The sequence below is a fragment of the Microtus oregoni genome, unplaced genomic scaffold (genome assembly GCF_018167655.1).
Source record: "Microtus oregoni isolate MIOR12 unplaced genomic scaffold, Mior012 000006F_ref0000085, whole genome shotgun sequence".
NCBI classification, from domain to species: domain Eukaryota; kingdom Metazoa; phylum Chordata; class Mammalia; order Rodentia; family Cricetidae; genus Microtus; species Microtus oregoni.
In genome coordinates, this window is record NW_024543065.1 from 38,140,504 (window position 1) to 38,162,438 (window position 21,935).

The 21,935-nt window shown below is 38.9% G+C and overlaps 1 pseudogene; it reads right to left on the bottom strand.

Moving 5' to 3' along the window:
• Positions 1-1,875: 1,875 nt before the first annotated feature.
• LOC121449192 overlaps positions 1,876-21,935 on the bottom strand; it is a 96,801-nt pseudogene continuing 76,741 nt past the window's right edge.

The window sequence follows — 21,935 nt, forward strand, 5'->3', positions numbered from 1 at the left end:
TCATGTAATCACATTCATTGTAAAAAAACAACAACAACAACAACAACAACAACAAAAACAACAAAAAACCCAGGTCACATACAATGGCACAGGATACTCATTACCATTCCAAAACACGGGAAGAAAGTGTGGAAATACAAAACAAGACCAAAACCAGCCGGGCAAACTCCAAACTGCATTTCCACATCTGATGTCAAAATGTCTTCAGAGCTCCAATTCCTTTCAGCTGTGTTGACTGCAACACACTTCTTTCTCATGGGATGGTTCCACTCCCTGTTAGCAGCTTTCTTAAACACTGGCATCTCTAATATCTTCGGTTCTCCAAGAAAACACAGGCTTCTCCTTCACAAATTCATACAATAACCACCACCCCAAGGCCTCTATTCAGAACACCCTTGACACATGTGTGGCCTTAGTCACTTTTCTTATATGAGGAGGAAGGCTCCACATACATTTCTTCTATCTTTGAAGCCAGAAGGCTGGTTGTTCTGGAACTTGCTTTGTAGAAAAGGCTGGTCTCAAACAAGAGATCTGCCTAGCCTGCCTTCCCAGTACTGGAATTAAAAGCATGTATTACTACACCTGGCTGTAAGCTTCTTTTTAATTTCTTTCACAAGTTGGAAACTTATCTGGGTGGAATGGTGCCCTAAGGTCACCACTACCATTTTCCTATTTCTTAATCTGTTTATCTCCTGGAACACAGAATTCACTCCATTACACTTACTGGTGCTCTTTTCCTCCTCAAACTGTTCTACATAAACACATGTTCTGTATTTTTTCTTGCTCAACTTGCATATTACCATTATAAATATTCACTAGAGTTATCACTAATAACTATATGGCAGAGTCTATATGAGGCTGTTTTGAGATGTCTTCTGTTAATGAAATTAACAAACTCCAAATCTTCCCTTTAGCCTCACATAGACACTTTGGACAAGAAAAAAGGCAGCCACATTATTCAACAAAATATCACAAGAACAATGTCTAGGCCACATTCTTTTCTAACCAATCCAGGTACCAATAATTAAAATCACTCAGTATCACTCTCTTCCATGCTCCTACTAGGATGTCCCATTAATCAGCACCTAAAGCAGGTAACTACTTTTTGCATCCATAATCCTAAGGTCAATATTCCTTCAAAGAAACATGGTCAGGCCTATCACTGCAATATCTCTGTTCCTGGTATCTACATCTAATGCTCAAGTTAGAGTTCCTATTGCTGTTAAGAGAGCCCATGAAAATGGCAACTTTTACAAAGGAACACATTTAATAGGGATGGCTCACTTATAGTTCAGAGTTTTAGTCCATTATCTTCACGGTAGGAGGGCAGCAGGCAGGATGACAAAGTACTGGAGTTTAGAGTCCTTACATCTTGCTTGATCCAAATGCAACAAGAAGTGGACTCAGACGCTGGGTGATATCTTGAGCATAATAAGAGACCCAACAAGACCAATGCTACTCCAACAAAGCTACATCTCCTAATTGTGCCAATCCCTTTCGTGCTATTTTCTTTCAAACCAAAACCATACATGGGATCATGAAATTTAGGGTATTAAGCAAGTTAAATGTTATAATTATAGCTTTTCCCAGGTGGTTGGAGAGATGGCTTAATGGTTAAGAGCACTGGCTACCCTTCCAGGGAACCAAACTTCAGTTGATAACACACACTTCCTCAAACTCTAGCTTCAGTGGATCTGATACCCTCTTTTGGCCTCCACAGGCAGGAGCATACATACAAGGTACAAACATACATGCAGTCAAAATACCTAGGCATTTTTAAAAGCTTTTCACCTAGAATTGTGGGATTATAATTTAATATAAAACTCTTTAATATTTTCCTAAGAATTTAAGAGTCTTTCAAGGCTTTTACAACTTTCTCATCTTTATTTATCATGTATACTGTTGTGATTTGTAATGCCATATAGATGCTATGTCATCTTATTTACAACAGTATTTTTCTCTTCAGTATGAATCTTCTGATGTGCTCTAAGAGTTGAACAATCAGTAAAACAAACCTCACATTCCTTGCACATGCTTTCTTTCCTGAGTATGAATTCTGTAATGTGTTCTAAGATTTGAACTTTGGGTGAAGGACTTGTCACAGTATTTGCATTTGTAAGATTTCTCTCCAGTGTGAATTTTCTGATGTACTTTAAGATATGAGTTGCTAGTGAAATATTTTCCACATTCCTTACAAAGGTAAGTTCTCTCTTTAGGATGAATTCTTTGATGTATTTTCAGATTTGAACACCGGGTAAAGGATATGTTACAGGTTTTGCATCTGTAAGTTTTCTCTCTAGTATGAATTTTCTGATGTGCTTGAAGAGTTGAGCTCTTAGAAAAAGATTTGTCACATTCCTTGCATCTGTAAGGTTTCTCTCCGGTATGAACTCTCTGATGTCTTTTAAGATGAGAACACTGGGTAAAGGATTTGTCACATTCTCTACATTTGTATGGTTTCTCCCCAGTATGAGTTTTCTGATGTATTCTAAGATTTGAGATCACATTAAAGGATTTGTCACATACCTCACATTTGTAAGGCTTTTCTCCAGTATGAACTCTCTGATGTCTTTCAAGACTTGAGCAATTGGTAAAGGATTTGCCACAAACATTGCACTTGTAAGGTTTCTCTCCAGTATGAATTCTCTCATGTATAACAAGGTTTGCAGGGGAACTGAAGAATTTACCACATTGCCCACACTGGTGTAGTTTTTTCCCTATGTAGATTGTTTGGGGCAAAAGATTGTATGCCGAGTTGAAATTGTCACCATATTCTCCCTGTCTGTTTTCTCTCTTTGCAGTGTACAGGCTCTCATCTTGAGAAATGCTGGAACATAAATTAAAAGACTCCTCAGAGTCTTTAGATTTATAAGGTTCTTCTTCTCTGTGCATGCTTTCATGTCTATCTAGGTTTGCTGAGTTCATAGAAGCATCAATGTGATTGCTGCACCTGTAGATATTAGAGTTTTCTGTAGCTTCTCTTGTTTTATAAAGTGCATATTTGGAGTGGTCATGAAGCATTTTGACAAGGTCATTACAACACTGGCAAGAATCCTTTTCATTCTTCACATGTTGATAGACAGGATCACATATCCAATAGTTCTCTAGAAAAAATACAATTCAGATTACTAGAGCTTGTTCCAAATCAAACATTTGATAAATGACTGCCTCTTTAATTTTTCTGTTAAGTCGACCTGCAACTATTTTGAACAGAGCTCCCAGTAGTCGACATATTCTTTCACAATAATTATATAGATTCTTACAAAAACAGTGACAACCTTCATAGAAGATAAAACAAACATTTGAGACATCAGTAATTAGTCCTTGGGCTAGAGCTTACTAACTAATTGTATTTAGAATACACATCTCTATTTTTATATATTTATATACTCAGAAAATGATGAAAAAGAGCTTAATGCAATCTCAAGTTCACAGTGTTTGTATCAATGAACAACCATGAAGAGTACAGCTCAGAAAACCTGATTCCTTTTAAAAATAAAGGCTTGCTTAAAAGAAACAAAAGGTTTTTCTTTTTCAGAGATCATAAAAAAGTTTTTTCCCACTACCAAACTTTCCATAGTCTCTCTTATTTCCCATGACAGTTTAACAGAGTGTTTACAACTATAAAGTAGTGACATAAAAAGGCTGAGTTGGTGGGGTAAAGAGATGGCTCAGTGTTCTCTTCCAGTGGACCCTGCTTCAAGTCCTGTCACCCACATGGTAGCTCATGATTGTCTGAAACTCCAGTTCCAAGTAATCTGTCATCCTCACAAGACAAATATGCAGGCAAAATACCAATGTACATAAAATACAAATAAATAAATTTAAAAAAAAGAAAGAAAGCCTGAGTTAGGAATTCTACAAGCAAACTACGCTTACCCACAGAGATCAGGTTGTTATAATTCTCCAACATTACATCAACATACAAAGCCCTCTGAGCAGAGTCTAGACATTCCCACTCCTCCTGGGAGAAGTTTACAGCTACATCGCAGAATGTCAACAGACCCTGAAAGACAAAGCGCAGTTTGAGCAGACAGATTTCCTTTTGGATATAAGGAGATTTAAGGAAATATGGATGTAGATAAGTGAAGACCACTACTCAAATAATGATTTCTAACAGTCACTCTGTAGTTAACGTCCTAAATCTATGAAACAGGATTGACACAATATTCTTACAAGCAATATGCATGAAACCAAAAACAGATTATTGTTTGCACATGGCTATCTGCTATGGATGCTGTGTTTGTGTCATGCAGGATTAGATTGTACCAGTCTCAGAAGAAAAATCTGTGATGAGGAAATGTGCTTTTAAATATTGTATCTATATTTAACTTTTTGAATAGTAAACACACAAATAGCACAGGAACAAAATCCAAGTATAAACAGATGGGACTATGTGAAAATAAAGTTTGTGTACATGAAAGGAAATAATCAGCAGATCACTCAGACACCCACAAATGGGAGAAAATCTGTACCAGCAACACTTTAGATAGGGACTCATACCTAGAAATTAGCAAAAATTACAGAAATTAAATTCCAAGGACATAAAACTGCCAATCAACAAATGGGCAAATGACCTGAATAGATTATATTTCAAAGACAGAAACAAATGGTCAATAAATGTTGCAAAAATTGTTTAGGATCCCTAAAATGCCATTATGGACATATAAACAAAAACTACTTGTAAATATTGCCTCACGCCAAGCAGAATGACTATCATTCGCCGATCTGATAACAAATGTTAGAGAAGAAGTGACAAGAAAGGAACCTTATGAACACTTATGTGTTGTGTGTGTGTGTGTATGTGCAATTTAGTAAACTCAAATGGATATCAGTTTGAAGATTATTAAATTCTTAAAGCTAGGAGTAAAGTGGCCCCAGTCCTATCACTCCTGGGCATAAGGCCAGAAAACTTCACAGCCCACGATACAGAGTCCCCTGTTTACTGTTGCCGATTCACCATAGCAAAGCATTGGAATCAAACTAACCATGCATCTACAAATGAATGGATAATGAATATGGGACACTAGTCAGTCGAGGAGAAAAATATAACAAAAATGTGAAGGATAATGTGGATTTAGAATGTGTAATATAAGTGAGGTCATAAAGTGCCACAAGAAATCACATTTTCCCTCATATGCAGAATCTAGTCAATGATATGTGTTTATGGAAACAATGTTTATTATGATGACCCAGTAGGACAGAGAGGTAAGAGAACAAAAAAAGGGTAAATATCAGGTGCTGAGATAGGACTGCATGCAGTTAATGAACAGCAGCTATGAAAAAGAATATAAAACTTATTGTTTTTCTAGTTCTAATTTTGTCACATTTTGTGGGGGGGTAGTAGATAATTACTACAAAATATATTCAAGAGTGAAATATAAAAAAGTCTATGATGAGGCTCCAGAGCTCCTCTAATGACTATGTTAACCGTAAACTGAATAAAAGTACATAGAATTATGTACTTGGGGTCTGGTTAATTTTAGAATGTGATTTTTTTGTTGTTTGCAACTGTTTTTCATAATAAAGTTAAAAACAATGTCTCAAAATATAACATTTCCAGAAAAAAACTGACATGACCAATGACCTGGAACACATGTCCTGGAGAATCAGCCATTTCTTGTTCCTCCTCTTTGAGTTTCTCTTTCAGGAACAACGGATGGCTTGCTGAAGAGATGGCTTGCTGCCCTTTCATATAAAGGAGTCAAACAGGAAAAGCAAAATTTAGTAAGGAAAACCGTTCAATAACAACGTAAAACCACGTGAAAAACCCAAGAACCAGGATACTACTAGGTGTCTGGTCAATGGTCTCAAAGCCAGGAGAGCATGAAACCACATTTAAAGCTTATGGAGAAAAATCACTGTCAACCATATTAATACTCTCAGATAAAATCGTCCACAAAAGAGGGATAGATTATTTTTTACCAAAACTACCAATGAGAAGCCTTCTTTGAAGTTGTTGGCAAAAGCTATCTAAGAGACCTACAAGCATTACAGGGTATTGAAAACCCAGAATTCACCAAAAATATTAGAAAAAAAGCAAATGATAACATAACCAAATGAATTCAACAAACAATGTTCAAACACTGAACTGGCCAATATGTACATATTAAAAAGTTCTACATTGTAGGGTGTAAAATAATGTAAATTTAATATACAAAGATTCTAATTTTCCCTAGTCATCTATCTAATAAAAAATGTATTTCTTTCAGTAATTTTTTAAATGAAAATGGATAATATTACCTAAACTGATCACATAAAAAGCGAAATAACTGCAGAGTTTAAAACATATGTTTTTGGGGACTAGAGAGATGGCTCAGCAGGTAAGAGCACTGGCTGCACTTCCAGAGGTCTAGAGTTCAATTATCAGCAACCACATGGTGGTTCACAACCATCTGTAATGAGATCCAATGCCCTCTTCTGGCCTGCAGACATACATGCAGGCAGAACACTGTATATATGATATATCTTTAAAAAAAAAAAAAAGTGTGTGTGTGTGTGTGTGTGTGTATATATATATATATATGTGTGTGTGTGTGTATGTGTGTGTACATGTATAATATATATACACAAACATATATCCTGTCAATAATTGATTTCATATTTAGAGATACAACAAATTGAGAAAGACGGAATTTTTAAGATGCCATAAATACGGACAGCGGTAAAGAAGACTGATGATCATAATTTAAATAGTGACAGAAAAGTCAAGGCAAAAGCATCTAAATGCAAAATAAATGTATTAGCAAAAGATAGAATGGTTTATGACATAGACAATTCTTAAACAACATGGGTGCATGCAGTGATATTTCATTTGTATTTTAATAAATAAAGCTTGCCTGAAGTTGAGAGTAAAACAGACCAGAAACAGTAGTGACTTACACCGTTAATCCCAGTAGCCACACTAGTTTGCCACAGAAACCAGGCAGTAGTGGTGCAGGATTTTAATCTCAGCTCTAGAGAGGAATATAATATGGGAGGAGACAGCTTTCAGACAGTCTAATTCTGAGATTCGTGGGGGTAAGATCGCCATTTTGGACTGAGGGAGAGGTAAGGGCTTGGGGTTGGCTGTTTTGATTTTCTTACTGTCAGGCTGAACCCCAACTTCTGTCTCTGGGTTTTTATTAATCCTGCTACAGGTACATGTCACAAAACCTGGAATTCAGATATCCACAGACATAAAACATGAAAACTGGCACATTGCCTCATGTTCTTTTCAAACAAAAGACAACCTAGAAGGTCTGTTTTCTCTAAGACTCCAAGCAATTCCTATCATAATCCCATTTGCATTTTTTACAAAAAACAACGCTGAAAGTACCAAGAAACAACAAAGAGATGGAAAATACTAAGAGGATCAAACTTAGAGGTGATCTCACAGTATATTACATTTACAGTAATCGAAACCACTTGGAATTGTCATGACAACAGACAATAGGAGATAGCAATGGGCAGACAGTGCAGACAGAGTTTAACAGTCTATAAATATACTTCCTGATTCTTATCAAACCTCTATTGACAGCATTTTGGGGAATGTATACATTAACATTCTCTAAAAGGTAGAGAATGTGCTAGAATATCAAAGCTTAAAAAACAATCTAAAAACAAGGTATTAATTTTCATCCTTTTATATAACAAACTAAAACCAAAAAAATGAAAATCACTTAATATTTGCATGACATGATCAGTGACGTACATGAATATGGATAGTATCACTGATATATATACTCAAATAAAATTTTATGTGCCTCCTAGTATCAATTCTTTTGCAGAACAGCTCCTTTCAACATACCTTTTTATACCTATTATAGGCATGCTACATTAGGATAACCATGAGATCTTTCTCAGTGGATGGAAGTCTCCAGTATTTTTAGTGAAACAATGTGTCAAAACTGATGTCATGTCCCAAGTCCACATTCACTTGAAACCCTTTCCACTCCTTCACCAGTCCCTGCAACATACCGGGATCCTTAGACACTGTCTCCTCCCTCTCCATTTTCCAGGGTTTTTTGCTCTGCTCCATAGGTGACCAGGTCTGCGTGATCAGTGAGACCTGTACATGAGAAAGATATTTTTTAGGAAGCACCTGGATTTCTAACACAGTATTGTACATCATAGACAAAAAGAAAATAAAACAAAGAATTATACAAGTGATTCTCCACCTGTCATGCAATGTCAGAATACTGAGAATATTTAGGAAGCATTTTCAGTTAGTGTAACTGGAATCTCACCTCCAATCACAGCTCAGTCAAAATTCAGGTACAGAAATGAAATAAATGATTGGGATGAGAATAATGTACACTGCTGAGGTTCTGAATTATCCTAGGCCCAAGATGATATCCTAGGCCCACCTCCCCAGGGACACACAGGAAGAGAGAACATTTCCTGAAGATTTTCCTTATTCTTCTCAGGACTGGAGTTATGGTTTAGTGGTCAAGAGCAGTGACTGCTCTTCCAGAAGATGGGGTTTAACTCAACACACATATTATCTCACAATTTTCTGTTAATCCAAGTTCAGGGGATCTGATGCAATATTCTGGCCTCATCTATGCCCAGGTACCAGGCAGACACATGGTGTACAGAAACACATGCATGCAATATCACCACAAACACAAACACATAAATTCCCAATATTTTGCAAAATTTAAAGTTTATATAAACCCTGTGATATTTTCAAAGATTTAGACCTTTATTATTAAAGGCATTCACAAGTTTCTTATCTTTGTGTTTCTATTATGTATACTCTTGAGACTCATAAGCAGAGAATTTCAGATAGATGTTACATCACATTATTTACAATGGTATGTTTCTCTCCCGATGAATTCTTTGATGTGCTCTGAAGTAAAAGCATCTAGTAAAATATTTGTCACATTATTTACCACAGTAATGTCTCTCTTCATTAGGAATAATCTGTTATAGGCAAAGGATTTGTCACATCCCCTACATTTGCAAGGTTTCTCTCCAGTATGCATTTTCTGATGTACTCTGAGAGATGAGATATGAAAGGATTTGTCACATACCTCACACTTATAAGGATTCTCTCCAGTGTAGATTCTGTAATACCCTTTAAGTCTTGACTTCCCATATTCTCTGCATTTGTAAGGTTTCTCCCCAGTATGCAATTTCTGATGGTTATTAAGTCCTGTGGACTGACGAAATGACTTTCCACATTCTTTGCATTTGTAGGGTTTCTCCCCAGTATGAAGTCTTTGATGAATTTTAAAGTGTGAGCGTTGGGAAAAGGATTTTTCACAAACATCACACTTATAGGGCTTCTTTCCAGTATGGATTCTCCGATGTACACTGAGGTTTGAGGCAGTAATGAAGCATTTTCCACATTCCTCACACAGGAATGGTTTCTCTCTGATATAGATTGTTTGCTGCATAGGACTGTATGCAGAGCTGAAACAGTCATCATATTCTCCCTGCCTGTGCTCATTCTTTGCAGTGTAGACTCTGTGATCTTGAGTAATGTTGGAACACAAATTTAAAGATTTCTCATAGTCTCTAGATTTGCAAGGTTCTTCTCCAGAGTGCACGCTTTCATGTCTATCTGGGTTTGATAAGTCAGAGGCATCCCCGTGATTACTGCATCTGTAGTTATTAGAGTTTTCTGTAGTTTTACTTGTTCTATAAAGTGCACATGTGGAGGGGTCACGAAGCATTTTGCCAAGCTCATTACACTGACGAGACTCCTTATCAGTCTTCACATGCTGGGGGACAGTGTTACAAATGCCATAGTTCTCTGGAAAATGAGTACAAGACTAATTATTTGATAAATGACTCTCTTCCTATGTTCTCTCTTAAGATAAGTCAACCAGCAACTACTTAGAATAGAGCTCACACTACTTGACCTCATTCTTTCACTAATAATTATATGGATTTTCACAGTGAGAGAATGATAGACTTCAAGAAAGTTGAAACAAATAATTGAGGAATCAGAAATTTCCCTTGGGAAGGAGCCCACTGACTGATTATATATAGAATACCTGTCTGTATTTTTAAATATTTTTATCTCAGAAATTGTTAAAGAAGAGTATAATCCAATCCCAGGTTCAGTCTCTTACTAACTAATGTACAGCAATGAAGATTATACTGCAGAAGACCAAATGTCTTTAAAGATTCAAGGCATATTTAAAAGCATCAAAGGTTCCCCCCCCCAAAAAAAAACTACGTAGATTCTTTCAATAATAATGCATGCAAAGCAAGGATTCTGCCAGACATCAGAGGCTCTAGATCATCATTTTTCAACCTGTGGGTGGTGACCATCTGAGAAAACATATCTGATGGCCTTAGTAACTGAGATATCACTTAGCAGTAAAGTGACAGTCAAGAAGTAGCACTCAAAATAATTTCATGGTCGTGATCACCACAACACAAGCTGTTCATTACAGGGTCGTAACATTACCAACAGTGACAACTGCTGCTCTAGATCATTAGTGGCAGGGCTATTACAGAAAGCCACTGCTTATTTCTATCCACCATTGACACACATGCAAGGTAGGCAATTACAGAATAATTCTACTTCATGGATTCACATTTGGTTTACAATTTGTCAGATTATTCCAATATCAGCATACTCACATAAAATTACATTTTGTACTATTATTTTAACCATAATTTGGGTGCAATAAGCCTCAATGTCTTCTAACATTTCTAATAGACTGAATCACCCTGGGGCCAGGATGTTATACTAATTTAAATGACCAGGAATCCTTTCAAGTGGAATTGAATAAAGCAAAAAGTATTCTCAGTTTTTGCTTTCTCTTTCTCTTGAAGTCATCACTGTTGTCTTGCTCATTCACTATCCTACTCTGAGTGTGGCTACTCTCTCCTCTCCACATACCACGGCAATCTCATTTGCTCAGGGCAGGTGACCAGGCCTACCTTGCATACAATAATCCACATATTCTGTGAGGTAGCCCATGACCCCTGCTAGAATTTTTAGAAAGAATACAGACATCTAACAGCACTCTGCTCAACACATGAAGAGAACACAAAGTAGAGAAATACAGGAATGACTTCTCAATTGCTATTTCCTATCAGAATCTTCAGCATATTTAGGGAAAATTTTAAGTTTCCACACCCTTAGTTTTTCTCACAAGTAAAACAATGGCTAAGGCAATGGTGGACAATCTGCTTTAACATACAGGTAGAAATTGAATATGCTACTGAGTTTCTGAATTCATCGTGAAACTAAAAGGGTGCACTGTAGTGATATTGCATTCGTGTTTTAATAAATAAAGCTTCCGGGCTGGAGAGATGGCTCAATGGTTAAGAGCACTGCCTGCTTTTCCAAAGGTCCTGAGTTCAATTCCCAGCAACCACATGGTGACTCACAACCATCTGTAATGAGACCTGGTATACATGCAAGCAGAACGCTGTACACATAATTAACAAATAAATCATTTAAAAATAAATAAATAAATAAATAAATCTTCCCTGAACATCAGAAGAAAAGTTGCACTGATCAGTCTTACAGACCAGGCGGTGGTGAAAACACCTTGAATTGCAGTGGCCACACTAGTTTTCCATAGAAACCCAGCAGTAGTGGTGCACACCTTTAATCCTAGCATTAAAGAGGAATATAAGACAGGAAAAACAGCTCTTATATATGGTCTCATTCTGAGATTACTGGAGGCAGGATCACCATTTTGAACTGAGGTAGAGGTAAGAGCCAATGGATGACTGTTTTGCTTTTCTGACCTTCAGGTTGAACCTTAATTTCTGTCTCTGGGTTTTTATTAATCATATTACAATACATGACACCTCTAAAATGAAAAATGTTAAAAAAGCAAAAAATAAATACCAAGAAAAAGAACTTTTCTGCTACCTCAAGTTTCCTATTGCTTTCAACGCAGTCTAACAGACAGTTCACAACCTATAAAGCCTGAGTGGAGAATTCTACAAACAAATGTTCTCACCCACAGAGACGAGGCTGTTATAATTCTCCAACATCACATCAATGTACAAATTCTTCTGAGCAGAGTCCGGGCATTCCTTTTGCTCCTGAGAGATGTTCACATTCACACCCCGGAATATAAACAGACCCTGAAACAAAGGGCATAGTTTAATCACATAACATCAGGCACAGAAGTACTCCTTGATATAAGGAGACTTGTGGAAATCAGGAGTATAAATGGTGAACAAAGACAATCCCACTCTAAAATGAACATTCTAAGTTTGAAAGCAGTATGACATAATAGTTTCACAAGCATGTCCATGCAAGAAGACACACATTTAAGGTATGAACAGTTATCTATATGCTATGGATGTTGTGTTAGGACACATAAGATGATAATGTCCATGTGTAGCTTTGGAGCCTGTCCTGGAACTCGCTCTTGTGGACCAGGCTGGCCTCGAACTCACAGAGATCCACCTGTCTCTGCCTCCTGAGTGCTGGGATTAAAGGCATGCAACACCACCGCCTGGCGGGACATGTGCTTTTTTAATGCAGTACCTGAAGATCATGCTAAAACACTGATACTGAATCAATACTGTCCGTACTTGGGTCTTACATGACTCTATCCTAACAGGATCAGTTGGGGTGTTTAGATTCTAGGTTCAAAGCCCCATCATAAATAGTAAAGGGATAGATACAGAAAGCATAATTCATGATTGACTGGATAGTCAGACTTTGGGATTTTCCCAACAGTAACAAGGTGTGTCACTCTGCATACTACAAATTTTAACTTCAATATATAATAAGGTCAAGTAGTCTATAGACTTAATTTCATAATAATATTGAGCCATTTTCAATAGAAAAATCAGCATCAGTCACATTTGATATGATTCAAATTTTTCTATAAATATTAAGAAGCTGACTTAAACAAGTATCAATCTCAGAAGTTTTGAAGAACATTTCACTTCAACTGCAGAATTGTAAAAGTTGATGAAAGTCTTAAAAACACATCAAATAATGTTTATGTTACAGCTCAGCATGTACACATAAGTGTAGTTACTTTGGATGCATTCTGGAGCGACACGGATTTCCTGTCAGTAAATGAAGATATTAAATTCTATCAGAAATATATTCAATTCTTATCTTATACAATATATATTAATCCATTCAAAATAAATAAAAAACTCATTTAGAACCAGGCAAACAGAAACCAAGAAAACCTAGGGACTACATATTGGGACACTGCTGTGGGCAAGAACTTATTGATTAGAAAGAACAACAGCCTAGGAACTAACCCAACTATTAACAGATGATTCTCCATGAAGATAAAGACTTTTAATACATCAACTGAAATAATCAGCAGATCACATAGACACTACACAGAACAGGAAGGAATCTGTACCGGTAGCATTCTGGATAGTAGCTCATACCTAGAATCCACTGAGAATTGCAGAAATTAAATTTTAAGGAAATAAAACTGAAATCACCAAATAGGAAAATAAATTGAATAGACAGTTTTCAAAGATCGAAACCCAAACAGTCAATGAATATGGCAAAACGTGTTCAGGATCCCTAAAATTCACCCAGAGGAATGCAAACTAAACCTACTCTGACATACTGCCTCACCCCAGGAAAAACGGCTGTCATCAACTAACCCGACAACAAATGGTAGAGAGGATGTGGAGAGAAAGATACCCTTATTCAGTGTTGGTATGTGGGGGAGGGGATGCAAATTAATACACTCAAATGGAAATCAGTTTGAAGATTATTAAACAATTAAAAATAGAACTAATGTATGACCCAGTTATTGGCTCCTGGCCATATCCCCAGGGAACTCCACACCCCCTGAGATATTTATACCTTATGTTTACTACTGCTTATTCAAAAAAGAAAAGCATTGGAATCAACCTAACTGTCTATCAACAGATGAATGAAATGGTATAAATATATTGTGAAGTACCATTCACCTAACGAGAAAAATTAATAATAACGTGCAGGAAAACAGTTGGACTTAGAACGTGTAATAGTTCCTGAGGTCACACAGTGTCAAAAAAAATCATATTTTCCCTCATATGCAGAATCAAGCCAATGAAATGTGTTTATAGAAACAATATGCATTTGGTCACAGTACAACACAGAGAAAAGAGAAGAAACATTAAATATCAATACTGAGGTAGAACTGGATGCAGACAATGAACATCAGTTATACTGAGGTAAAACTGGATGCAGGCAATGAACATCAGTTATGAGAAAGGATATAAAGCCGAGTGCTTTTCTAGCTCTAACACTGTCACAGTTTTGGTTTTTGTTGGTAGATAAGTACAACAACTATATTGGATATCAAAACTATAAAATCCCATGTGAGGCTCCAGAGCATCTGTTCGCAGTGACTACTCTAACTGTACAAAAGTACATTGAGTTGTACAGCGGGCCTGCTTAATTTCAACATGTGATTTTTGTGTTTGTTTATTTTTATGTTTGTAATATTTTTCATTGGAAAGCTAAAAAAAAGACAGAAGCAGAAAATGAAAGGCTTCAAAGTTTCTCAAACTACAACATTTCCATTAAAAAAAAGGAAGACATGGCTACTGACCTGGGGCACGTTTATTGGAGAATCAGCCATTCCTTTCTGTTTCTCTTCTTTGAGTTTTTCTTTCAGGAACAATGAATAGATGACGTACTGCCCTTTCACATAAGAAGTCAAAAAGAAAAAATTAATACTGAAAGTGATTACAGAACAATGTCAAACCACACAAAAAGATTCAAGAATCAGAATATGACCAGGTGTCTCACTGAAAGACCCGGATAAATCCAGGTATCCCCAAAGAAAGCCCTGGATAAATCCATGCCTCCCTCCCCCCCAGCAGGAAGAAAATAGCCAAAAAATCTAAGCAGGAAGAGAAGAATCAGGAATCTAGCATTAGCTGGTTCAGTGACTGTGTTTCAAGAACTAGCAGAAGATAAAGTTAGATTATAATCTTGAGAATAATCTTGAGAAACAGGGAGTTTCACCCTTGTGATTATCATTGGTATTTTTGGAATACTGTGTTTTAGGAACTAGCTGATTATGACCTTGGGAGTGGTCTGGAGAGGCAGGGAGTTAGTTGCCCCCTTGAAATCATCACTGGTATTTTCGGAATTTTCTGTGACACCCTCCCGGTCCCTTTCGGATCTGGGTTGTGGTTTCTTCCCTTAAAAATTGCTTCTCCCGATCACTCGGGGTCAAACTCTTCCCCTACTCTTCCCCTGCATGGCTTATGAATCTCGGCCCTAGTGCACTGGTTTCCGTCTCATCTCATCGGATTAAAGCCTCGTGTAACTGCAGCAAGCATGGTCTCTCATGAGTTACTGGGGGGGGAGGGGTCGTGTTATCCCAAGACTTGAGTGAGAGTCTCCCCACACTGGGGGTCTTTCATCACCATGATCCAAAACCCAGGAGAGCGTGGAACGAGAGGTAAAGCTTGTAAAGAAAATCACCACCAACAGCACTGTTGCACACAGAAAAATTCTGTTACAATTGAGGAAGACATGAGTGCATTTTAAGACAGTTATGAATTATCACAATTGATTTCACTAATGCAACACTGCAGATAATAAATTACAGGCAGAACATACACAGGAGATTCCAAGGAATTATCATGAGAGCATGGGAAATAAATTTCAAAGGAAAAATAAATAAATACCAGAGAACTGGGAAGTAATAATCCATAGGTAAGGCAGCAAAGCATTAATTCTCAAGAGAAGGAAGAGGAATACTATGAATAATTCAACCAGAAAGAGCATCAAAAAGAAAGAAAGAAAGAAGGGACAGAGGGAGGGAGGGAGGGAGGGAGGGAGGGAGGGAGGGAGGGAGGGAGGCAAGCATAGGGAATAAAATCATAATGAACAAATAATTTAGGTGCTCTGGGAATCAATATGAAAAATCCTCAATTAAATCAACAAATTCTCAAGTTAAATGAATCTAGCACATGACTCAGATAGTCCACTCCTTGGCATAGGCTCAAAGGACTTGACATCCTACTCCAGATACTTGCTAGCCATGCTCATTGCTAGTCTACTCACAATAGTTACAAAAGGGAAACAACCTATAATGAATGTCCTTCAACAGACAGGGAGAATGAAAATATGGAATATGATTCAGCTGTAAGGAAAGTTGAAATCATGAGCTTTGCAAGTAATTGGATGGATGCAGATGAGAGCATATGGAATAAGGTAACACTGATATAATGAATAAGGTAACATTGCATATTCTCTCTCATAGGAAGTTCCTAGCTCAAATCTTCACATTTAAACACACAACCTGGAGTGATGCAGTAAAAAGAAAGCACTGTAAGATGTGTGGGGATTAATAGTGGGAATAACAGGGAACAAGTAATCTAAAGGGCGAAATGGAAACATGGGGGAGGGATTTAATTATGGCAAAGGAACAGATATATAAACAATGAAGAAGGAGGGTAAAATAAAACAGAAAGGATGTCTAAAATATTAAAAGGAGTCATACTATTATCCATTGTCCAAAAAAAATGCCTATAATATATAAGTCTGTGCATGCAGATACATTTAGAATGAAAACAAAAACCGCATCTGGTGATACCCCTCACAGAGATTTTCATACAAAACCACCAAAATCAGTCAGGACACAAGCTTTTTAGTTTGTCCAGGACCAGTCTTGACAAAAATGCCTCATGCCAGATAGAAGCATGAGGATTTAGAAACATAGTAAAGTGAAAATAACAAAATGAAGAAACATATAGCATAGTATCAGGAGGGAATTCCAGTGAGTACTGAAATTTGCCAGCATTTAATTTCCGATTGCTTAAAACACTCCTGACCCTAAAAGGCAGGAATAGGACAAAAGACTGCATTAACATGATACAAGGAAATGAACATGCTAATTGGAGGTCGCAGGCTAAATTCATAGTCAAAGTTCTGCTGCTAGAACAAAACAAGTCTTGCTCCTGTCCCAGACCAAAAATCTACCCCCAGGAGGGAACCTTTGTTTGAGGTGGAAGCACAATAACCTTGAACAAATTAGAGCTAAGTTCCAACTCCCTGACCTTTAATTACCCTGAAAATAGGCTCACATTTTCAGGACTCCACATTAGTTGCTGGTCACTGCTATCCAAGATACTCAACTAATTAATTATAGGCTACTGCTGTTGTCCAAGTTTGCCTCCCAGAAGTAGCTGAGCACCTATTGTTGAAGACACCATGTACTTTGGACAAAAAACTCAGAGGACTCAAGATGATTATAACCTAAACCTCCTCTCTGGGAACTAGCTTTCATGATATCAAAAGGCAACAAGCATCCTTTCAAAGGTGGGAGCCAACCAAGAGTCCTAGCCAGTTATGACATCTATGAACCACAACAATGATCTGCACTGAACGAAAACCCTAAAGCTGCAAGTGCAGCACACAAACCTTGATGGTAAGCACAGCTTCAAATTGGATTTAAGACCCTCTCAACAAGAGGGAAATCATGCCTGGCACTGGAAACTTAGCTAGTTTCCCTAGGGTTACTGAAGTCAAGGATCTTCAAGGAGAACCTACAAGCACTACTTTACTAAAACTGCATAATCCCTAACTGCATAAATATTTTCCTTACTCCCACAGATTATTGTAGCCCTCATTCCTCATCAAGGGAAGTTCCTTTGGAATTCATGGAAATTATTATAGAAAACAATCAGTCAAAATGCAGACTTGTGATGCTCAATCACCACTAGCAGACAAGAAACAACTTCAAGCTCAGAAATCACTGAGAAAGTGGGGCAAGAAGATTATAAGAGCCAGAAGAATAAGACATTTGCTGTGATGTGTTTCCTAGAAATGTCAGAGAAGCTACATGCACAAACATGGCTGCCTAATCATGAGCAGAATAAGGACAATATCAAAAGACATGCTAGCATGGACGGAAGAAAGCTCACTAGGCCTCAACCCTAGTCAAACACTAAAGAATTCTGAGAACTGAAGAAATAGAGAAGAGTGCACCATATGGTTATCCAATACCAAATGTTCATTCCTGAAAACATACAGACTGAGTAGGTATTTTTTTACACAAACATACAACAATGAAAGAAAAAGGTTATTAAAAATAATACATGTGTAAAACCAAATTTATAGATCATTTAGATAAAAACAATTTATAATATTTTCTAGTATTGCTACTCACATAAGTAAAGTTAATAGGTTCCCAAAGAGATGGCTCAATGGTTATGAGAGCATGTTGGTCTTGCAGAGACACAGTTTCTATTCCCAGACCCCACATACTGGCTCACTTGTGTCAATAACTGCAATTCTAGGATGGATATTGTAATTATTCAGGCACAAATAAGGCTGCACTTCCAAGTTTTAAAGCCATGCACGTGCAGACATGCCTGCAGGCAGAAGTGCCTGAATGTTAAAGGGCCCCGCATGATCCACATGCACACATGTGTGGTTACATACACGTATGTCTCAGCTAAACCCTTACGCACATGCAAGAGCTCTGTAATCTGCGTATGACATAGCCACATCAACCCCCTGTGGGCATGTGCTAGGCAGGCTTTAAAAGCCTCCATCTTCCTCTCTCTGCACACCGATCCCCAGGCCTGTACAAGACCCCCCCCCCTTATAAATGTCTAAGCGAGTTTGATGCCTGTTTTGTAGTTCCTTCTCAATCGCACCAGGTAATTTCACCGGTGCTGTGAGACTCGGGAGGCTCTTCCGCCCCAAACCCCTCTCCCAGGGGAGATCCAGAACTGGGTATTTTTTTCCATAACAACCACATGTTCCATATGCCTTAACACAATTTCTCTGCACAGTACCAGCTTCAGTTGGTTAGTTTCCCCCATTCTGGTCAGCTTAACTGTATCTCCAAACCCGAGGAATTGACCTTTGAGCTCCTGGCAATCTTCTGGTGTTCCTAGAAACGAGGAGCGGGGGGGGGGGGGTGGGGGGGGGGGGGGTGGGGGTGGGGTGGAGGAGGGGAGAAAAGGCCCCAATCATGGTCTTTAAGGCTACGATTGAGTCCTTCGATGACATTCATCTCTGTATTGCTTCCCTTAGCTAAAATTGTGTTTTGATGGCCCAGGGCTGGTCCTCCCATGACTGAAGGCCCAGGGCACATCAGATTCTTCTTTCTTTTTTCTTTTTCTTTACTTTTTCTCCCATCGATGTTAAATGCTGCTCAAAATGGCCACTGGCCCCTCTAGCTTCCGAGTCACCGCAACCAGATGCAGTCATGCTATGGCACTCCACTCAGGGGGCAGAGGACGCTCACCCATGGGTCCTGCAGTGTTCATGCTGATAAACACCCTGCCTCACTGTAGGCCTTGTGATGTCACCATTTTTCAAGGGTTTTCAGTTTCAGCTATGGGTAGCAAGCCATCCAAGCCCATCAATCCAGCCTCCCCCCCCCCCATGCCTTTGAACCCCCACCCCAGGCCTTAATGCCCTACTTACAGATTCCCACACTTTTCCATCTTTGTTCAAAAAAATGGCCTCATTACAATTTAGATAACAATCTAAAGTGGCCATCTACCACCACCTTTGATCCTGATATTTTATGGGAGCTTTCTAACTACTGTCAAGACACAGACAAAAGGAAGGAGTTTCCTTATATCCAAGCATTTTACTATGTAAGCCCTAAGCTTAAGCCCTCTGTCCTTGCAAGTTGTTTGCCTGCTCACACTTCCTGGCTATGCCATCTAAACTGAAAGGACCCTCCACTTCTGGTCTGGACCCAGCTAACAAACCCCCTCCTTTTCAACCTCAGCAGGCAGCTATAGCCGTTCCTTCAGTCCCTAACCCTGCTCCTTTAGCTCCTACCACCGTCCCTTCAGTCCCTATCCCTGTTCCTTACCTCCTACTTTCATCCATCCAGCTACTACCCTCATTCCTTCAGCTACTGCTCTGGACCTCGCTAAGGAATCCACACCTCCGCAGACAGATACTTCTGCTCCTTTACTTCCCACTGCCATGCAATCTCCCTACACCTCTCTTCAGCTCTCTCTCTTCCCCCACTAACTACTCCATCAGCCTCGCTGGATCATTCCTCCTCTCCAGTGCCTGGCCGTAGCAGCTGTCCAGCTCTGGTATCCACATTTATCCCTACTCTCTCTCACACGTTCACATGCTGCTATGGAACCCAGCATTGACCAAGCCAAGTTGGCTGCAGTTCTCAGATTGTAAGAGGTGACTGGTGTAGGTGGATTAATTAAGATTCATGTTCCTTTCTCCCTCTCAGAACTCTTCCATATAGAACAAAACCGGGGGTCCTATGTTTCTAATTCTAGCACTTCATTGAGCAATTTCAATATATTACTCAGTCTTATGATCTCACCTTTCATGATATCAATATGATCCTATCTAATAACCCACTTCCCAAAGAGCACAGGCCAGTTTGGGAGCAGATTCACCACAGGCATGAAACACACCTTCTAGGATCAGAGGCAGTCCCGGAGCAGGAATTTCTCTGTAACACCCCAGGTGGAATTTTAGCTAGGGACTGGTTTTTGACTTGCCTCCAGGCAGGTTTCTGCAAAGCTGCACTCACACCAGTAAACTATAATAAGCTCTCAGAGGTCATTCAAGATATGAAGGAAAATCCGTCCGCCTCACTAAAGCCCTGTTACAATATAGTAACTTAGATCCAGAAACCACTGAAGGCAGTTACTCATGACTCATTTTTTTCCTCTGTGCTACCCTGACATTAAGGCTAAACTTAGATGTTTGGAGAAATGCCCCTTGGCCATGCGGGCAGAAGTCTTAAGAGTTGGCTTTTAAGGTGTACCATGTGAGGAATGACAAAGTCTACAATCATTGTCACATGCTAACCACAGCCCTCCAACCAGCAGAGGGGACAGACCACCCGATCCTTGCTGTCTGTGCTGCTCCCTATCCCCTGGGGCTCAAGAACTGCCAGGCCCATGTTTAAATGGTGGTAGAACTGGTCACTGGGCCCAAGCATGCCCTAATCCTCATCTTGGTCCCATAAGACCTTGTCCAAATGTCATAGGGAAGGACAATGGACAGTCGATTTTCCTTGACATCAAACCCAGAAAATTCCCAAATTGACCTTCTAGGTCTGGCGATGGATAAGTGAAGCTGCCTGGGCTCCTTTGACCCGACCACACTAGTAGAAAGTGCCACACTCACTTTCCAATGCTGCCCACCCCTTAATATCTCAAATAGGCTACCTCAACCTAACATTAATTATTTCCCAGATCATTCCTGTATAGAAACCTTAGATGATATATTACCCCATCCCTCACATATACAGAAGGGCAAACTGTCCCAGGACACTTATACCTGGTACACAGATAGCAGCTCTTATGTGAAGCGACCCATAGAGCAGGCTATGCCATGGTGTCAGATACTGGAGTAGTGAAGGCACAGGTACTCCCTGCCCATATCACTAATCAGCAAGCTGAGTTAACAGCCCTTACCCATGCCTTCCAGTTACTAAAGGGACAACCTTTAAATGTTTACACAGACTCCAATATGCCTCTCATATCCTCCTGTCCCATGCAGCTATCTGGAAGGAGCGCGGGCTTCTTACAACAAAAGAAAGATCCATAACTAACTCAGGTTATATTATAGACCTGTTAAAAGCCTTCCACCTCCCCAAAGCTATAGAAATTATTCACTGTCGGTCTCATCAGACCACCAGTTCCATTATTTACAAGGGAAATAACTGGGCTGACCAAGCAATTGGATCAGCAGCATTCCAGAGCCCAAACCCATCTCAGTCACCTCAGGGGGTTCATACAGTACAACTCACATTCTCACAGACTTCATTTGACACCTGACAAATTCTGTCCTACCTACATAAGCTCTTTCATCCTAATAGCAAAGCTCTGTTTCATTTTGTCAAGGCTCACCTGCAACCCACTTCTGAGGACCTAGAGTTCTTAAAAGCTATCACTGCCTCTTGTAAAATCTGGCAAAAGTCAGATCCCAAGACCAAATATTATAGCTTCCCTTTTTCCATCCACCAGGCCAGGGGCTCCCTTCCAGGAACTGAGTGGCAGCTGGATTTGACTCATAAAGCGAAGGT